The sequence below is a fragment of the Papaver somniferum genome, unplaced genomic scaffold (assembly GCF_003573695.1).
Source record: "Papaver somniferum cultivar HN1 unplaced genomic scaffold, ASM357369v1 unplaced-scaffold_133, whole genome shotgun sequence".
Taxonomy (NCBI): Eukaryota; Viridiplantae; Streptophyta; class Magnoliopsida; order Ranunculales; family Papaveraceae; genus Papaver; species Papaver somniferum.
This window is the reverse complement of record NW_020622492.1, coordinates 1095071-1100576: the sequence shown is the minus strand read 5'-3', so window position 1 is coordinate 1100576 and position 5506 is coordinate 1095071. Positions and strand designations below refer to the sequence as shown.

Sequence of the window (5506 nt, the reverse complement as noted above, 5' to 3'; positions counted from 1 at the left end):
ACCGTAGTGTATAAACCTCGTCTGAACTATTTTCGAATGATCTCTCGGAGAATTTTTAGCTCATTTGAATTTGGAAAATCGAAAATAACTCTACCTGTGAATCCAAATAATGAAAGCCAAATCATCTTGATCGGAAACTGAAAGTTAATGGAAGAATTGGAAGCTAACTAATTAACTTTCATCAGAAAAATATAAAATACATCCAAATGATATTGACTCCACTAAAAATATTTCATTTAAATTTGGAAAATTGTGGACTACTAATTCATTTAAATTTGAAAAATTGAAAGTAACTCCACTAAAAATACATCCACTTCATATGAGTATGTCCATAACCATAGTTAACAAAACTCGTTTTCGAACGATCTCTCGGAGAATTTTGGGCTACTAATTCATTTAAATATTGAAAATTGAAAGTTTTTACTCCACAATTTTGACTACTAATTCATTTAAATTTTGAAAATTGAAAGTTTTTACTCCACAATTTTGGGCTACTAATTCATTTAACTAGTTAACTTCCATCACAAAATTAAAAGTACATTCATGAAATACCGGTGTTTCTGCATCTTTCAGCAACTTATAAAATTTATGGGCCTCCACATTCGGCTCATCTGGAACGCGATCATCCTGACTTGATCCATTTGTATTGGCTTGATCTGGAACTTCACCATCCCCAGCGAAAAACCTAGATTCAGGGAACGCAGCTTGTAACATCCCATGCATATCACCCCCACCTATAACATTTGTGACTTCTTCCTCAATATTATTAACTAGCTCTTCAGGTTCTCCATGTTTTGTCCAACGAGTGTAACTATGTGTTATTCCATTATCTCGAATGTGCTCTCGCACCACGTCTCTACCCAAGCAGTTCACATTATTGCATCTCAAACAAGGGCAAAAAATACTCTCACCTAAATCAGGAGTACGATGAGACCAAGCAAAATTTATGAATTCATCGCAGCCACGTTTATAGTCAGGGTGGCATTTACCCTTCTGCATCCAACTTTTATCCATCCAAGCTTAACAATGACAATACAACCAGCTCCTGCCAAAAAAATCCCACCATTAATTGAATATAAAAAAAAATGAAATGGTTATGTTATATAATGTGTCAAGTTAGTTAAAAAATTTGATAGTTTTGTCATATTAAAATATCAAATGCAGTACTGAAACTTTCTATTATGGTGAAACCAATTAGTCACATTTGGAATATTCTTCGAAGGAAGATGAAAATCGACATACTACACAAATAAAATGAGAAAAAGTAAGTCCTCTTCTTGAATGTTCACATTCCTATTCATGAAGGCGGTATTGAGCAGGGAGAGATACTTGTTACAAATCTGAACGTATCCAAGTCTAACATAATGTGCAAAAGACTGCTAAACTCTTGGAAGCGTGATCGCACCTACCAATATGAAAACTATTTTAAAACTCAAGTTCATTGGATGTGAACAGCATTTTGCCTTCCTTAAGGAAATACAAAAAAGAATAGTTCCTAGTAAAATCAAGAACGCTGAGAAAGATCTGATGCTGAAGTCACCACTCACCAGCCATCAACTGGTTTAATGATATTACGAAGGGGTAGTCCAAAAAAAAAACGAATACTGATACTCCAAATGCATACGTTATCCAACAGCCAGTCGTGATAGTCTCCGTTAATATAAAAACGAGAACATCAGGGAAAGATTTGGCTACTCACAAGGCAACATACCCTAAGTTGATTGGGATAGAGAAAGCCAAAGAATTTGCAGATGGGTTAGTGATGAAAGCTAAATAGCTCTCCAGATCGAAACCTACTTGTAAAATTAACCGTCCAGTGCTAAAAATCATTGTCGACAATAAAATTTCACATGAATAATATTCTACTCACTAATGAACGTTATGTATCCGTTCGATTGCATACATCCACTGGTAATCAACAGGTCCGGCTACTATCATAACTACTTGGGACTAATCCGTGGCGGAACTAGGAATTCAGATTAGGGGGCTTAAAAAAAAATTTTTGCGTACTGTAAAAAATACCTCTTAAAATTTTAAGATGGAATCAGATATCAAATTGATTCAGGCAACAGCTTACAAACGCAGCTTTGGAGGGATCCGCATCTTTTACCCTTTTCCTCTGCTAGTCGTCCCTGTTGGATCACTAAAACATCATGTTCAATATTCTTGTAAACCATCAATATACTGAAACATCATTTTCAATATTCTTTTACCCTTTCCTCTATGGTATATATACTGAAATATCAATATATCAACAAACAAGCAAAATATTTGGAGATGAGGTCTTTAAATACATGCACTAGTATAGCTAATAGAACAAGAAAAGAACCTCTGTGCACTTGGCCTTTTTATTTTTTTGACTAATCCTGTGTGCGAGCTCTTGGTCTTGCAAATTCACTTCAATGTTATATCTTTCGGCAATGTCCATAGAAATACGGAGAGTCAAAAAAATACAACACGAATGAACCTTTCGGTCATGAGGTATGCTTCGGTTGCACGCAGCAAACCTCTATGGACAGGATAACAATGAGCTTTGGATGTGAGCAAATTCAATAACTATTCAAGGGAACTACGAAGTGGTCATAAGAATATTAAGGGGTGAATGCAGTACTTCACCATGGAGAATATGGAAGCTGATTGATTACAGCTAAGTGGCAGAAAAAAGTACCAATGTGTACAGTTTAACTTTATACCCAAAATATGTAATGCTAGTTAGTGTTCAATCATTAGCTACCTGGGCGATTCAAAATAAGTCCAAGATAAATGAATTGATACATGTTTACCAAACTGCATCACTCCACTAGATTGGGATATGATAAGTAAACCAAATTCTTACCCTACCTTCGTTTCAGCTAGATTGGGATATGATGTACTACCTAAGTAAACAAAAACAAAAATTCTGGGGGTGGCTTAAGCCAGGGTAAGCCCGACAGTAGTTCCGCCCCTCTATCCCGGAGTAGAACAGGGTGCTGGTAATCTAAGTAACAATACAATCTACACAGATGAAATTACAATTTACAAGGCTCAGAGATGTGATTACTATCTGCAGAGAAGCTCTTACGATTTTTACGAATTGATTATTCAGAAACACTAAAATCAAACACTAATAACCAAACAAGGGTTTTGCCCTAACTAAAATCAAACCCGTACATTAGAATTAATATACAGTACAAGTTTAGAAAATGATCAAACTGTAATAAAATTAAGAAACCATACCTCAATTTTTGATTAAGAAGGAGTCAGTTCACCTGATCAGCGAGAGATTCTTTTTCTCTTTCTTTTCTTTCTTTCTTTTTTCTTTTCTTTTCTTTTCTTTTATTTTTTGTTCTCGGAGTTTGTGAATGTGAAACTGATATTTTCGGAATGGGAGTGGAAATATTATTAATTATATTACAAAACTAGTCGAATAAAACTAAGGTGACCAAACATGTGGTACAAAAAATCCACCCATATGTTGAGAGTTACAAGAACTCTATTTTTCCCAAAAGTAATACAAAAACCCCAATTTTTTTATAAAATTTAAATTACATCATTCAAATTTTTTAATAATTCCATAACAGCCCTCCCGTGTTTTTCATTTTTATCCTTTCTCCGTACCTCTCTCACATCACCACAACACCTCCCCTTCTCTTTTTCCTCTACCACCACCAAAACCCAAATCATATCTCGATCCTTCACCAACAATTTTTCCTTCTCTTCTTCCGCTACCACCACCAACAGCAGCACCGCCCTTTCTCTTCTTCCTCTACCACCACCAGCTCCTTTATTCATTTTTGTAGTTATGTAGAACCTAGGGTTTCAAATCGCTTGAAATAGAAGAAGAAAAGGGATATTGGATGACGATCTGCTTGAATCACAATCTCCTAAGGTTAATTCACCAGACATGTCTATGGATTTTTGTGTTTCCATTATCTTTTTTTTTTTCTTTCTAAAAATTGATTCATGATTTGGGAGATAAGGGTTTTGATTCATTTTTGATCTACGAGTTTATTATTGAATTCGGGTTCTCTTATACTAAGAAGTTGAATTGATTTTGATTTTGATGAAATGAAATTTCATAGTTATTGTTCTAGGGTTTTGAATTACAATTTTTGTTGTTACTGTTATAGGGTTTTGAATTAAATTTGTAGAAATGAAATGAAATGATTTTTATATGATTACGAACCCATATTCCCTAATTTGTCAATCCATGTTGTTAATGGTGGGTTTCACTGAATTCAACTTCATTACCAGTAAAATTACCTTTACTTTTTTTTTTTGGTACTTTCTAGTGTGTGTGACACTTGAGAAATTGATTTCTATAGTAATAGTTGACTAGTAATTGGACTTTTAACTCATATTTGAGCTTTATCTATTCAATGTGTGTAGAATGAAATGTTGATCCAAGTTCCGTTGCATAATAAATACTACCGCGTAGAATAGTTGGCTGTGAGATGCCCGAGAGATTACAGCAGGAATGGAGTGAGCTGGTTGCAACGGAAACTGTTGTTGAAGGCGGGATAAGAGAATACTGGTGCTGATGATGGAAGAGTATGGGAATTGATTCTGTAGCCGGATGTAAGAACAGCAAGTTCAATAAGCTCAACAGTGATTGGCAGCAGCAAAGAGGTTGGCAGTGAAAATGGAGGATTGACACACTGGTGTTTACATTGCAAGACTCGACAATGCAGGAAGGTGCTCAGTTCTCATGATGGCTGAGAACAATGGGTTCAAGAAGGCAGTGGTCGTTGATTCGTACAGCTGCATGAGAGATGGATGGCGTGCAGTCGATGGATTTAGGTGATGTAGCTGAGAGGAGAATCAATTGGCTTCGGTACTCATGTCGGTGATATTTGATTAAATGGTTGATGTGAATCGAAATACAGGGGAAATAATTAGGTGTTGCTGGTATTGAGTTGGGGTTGACATGGTTAAATGGAAATGCAGTTGGAGTTTACTGTTTCTGGACGGAGTTGGAGATGTAGTCTGGAAGACGCCTTAAGATTACTAGTATTTATAATGAAATACTCCGGTAAGTTATACGTCAGAGCGAGGCTTAACGAAGTTCGTTCTTGAAGAATTTTAAGTGTGTAGAAACCACCGTAAGAAGGCAAAGAAATCGAAGAAGAAAGTTCTAACGAGACTGTTAAGTTCTAGCCTGGAAGAAGTGTATTGGTCGGATGTGAGAAGCTTTGCCAAACATGACTAAGATATGTGTTGTACAGAACAAAGTTACCGGTATCTGACATTTCTGCAGTATGCACACCGGAATCTGACGTGTTTGATGACCAGACAATGATATTCCTGTCGGTAAGCACTAGATTTCCAGAGTTGTCGAGCTCCAGGATTGCATCTTGTCCCACTGGTGAGTTTCTATTCAGAGAAAAATGAAAATTTTATAACCTGCGAAATACTATATAGTTGCACGTAAGGATAACTACTAGAGAAGAGAAAAAACATACCCCATTCCTGCTGTAATCTCATACCGTGTAAAATTTTTTTAGATAGAAGTACCAATGGTAGCTAG

The 5506-nt window shown here is 35.9% G+C and overlaps 1 long non-coding RNA gene across 2 annotated transcripts; it reads right to left on the bottom strand.

Moving 5' to 3' along the window:
- Positions 1-369: 369 nt before the first annotated feature.
- On the bottom strand, positions 370-3350 carry LOC113333518. Of its 2 annotated transcripts, none has more exons than XR_003352101.1 (3): positions 3217-3350; positions 2023-2143; positions 370-1045 (listed from the first exon to the last, which is right to left on the bottom strand). It is a non-coding gene; the product is annotated as an uncharacterized LOC113333518 (long non-coding RNA). The 2 variants fall into 2 exon arrangements; XR_003352100.1 differs by having other exon boundaries at positions 2023-2132; positions 3217-3344.
- Between the last annotated feature and the right edge of the window lie 2156 nt (positions 3351-5506).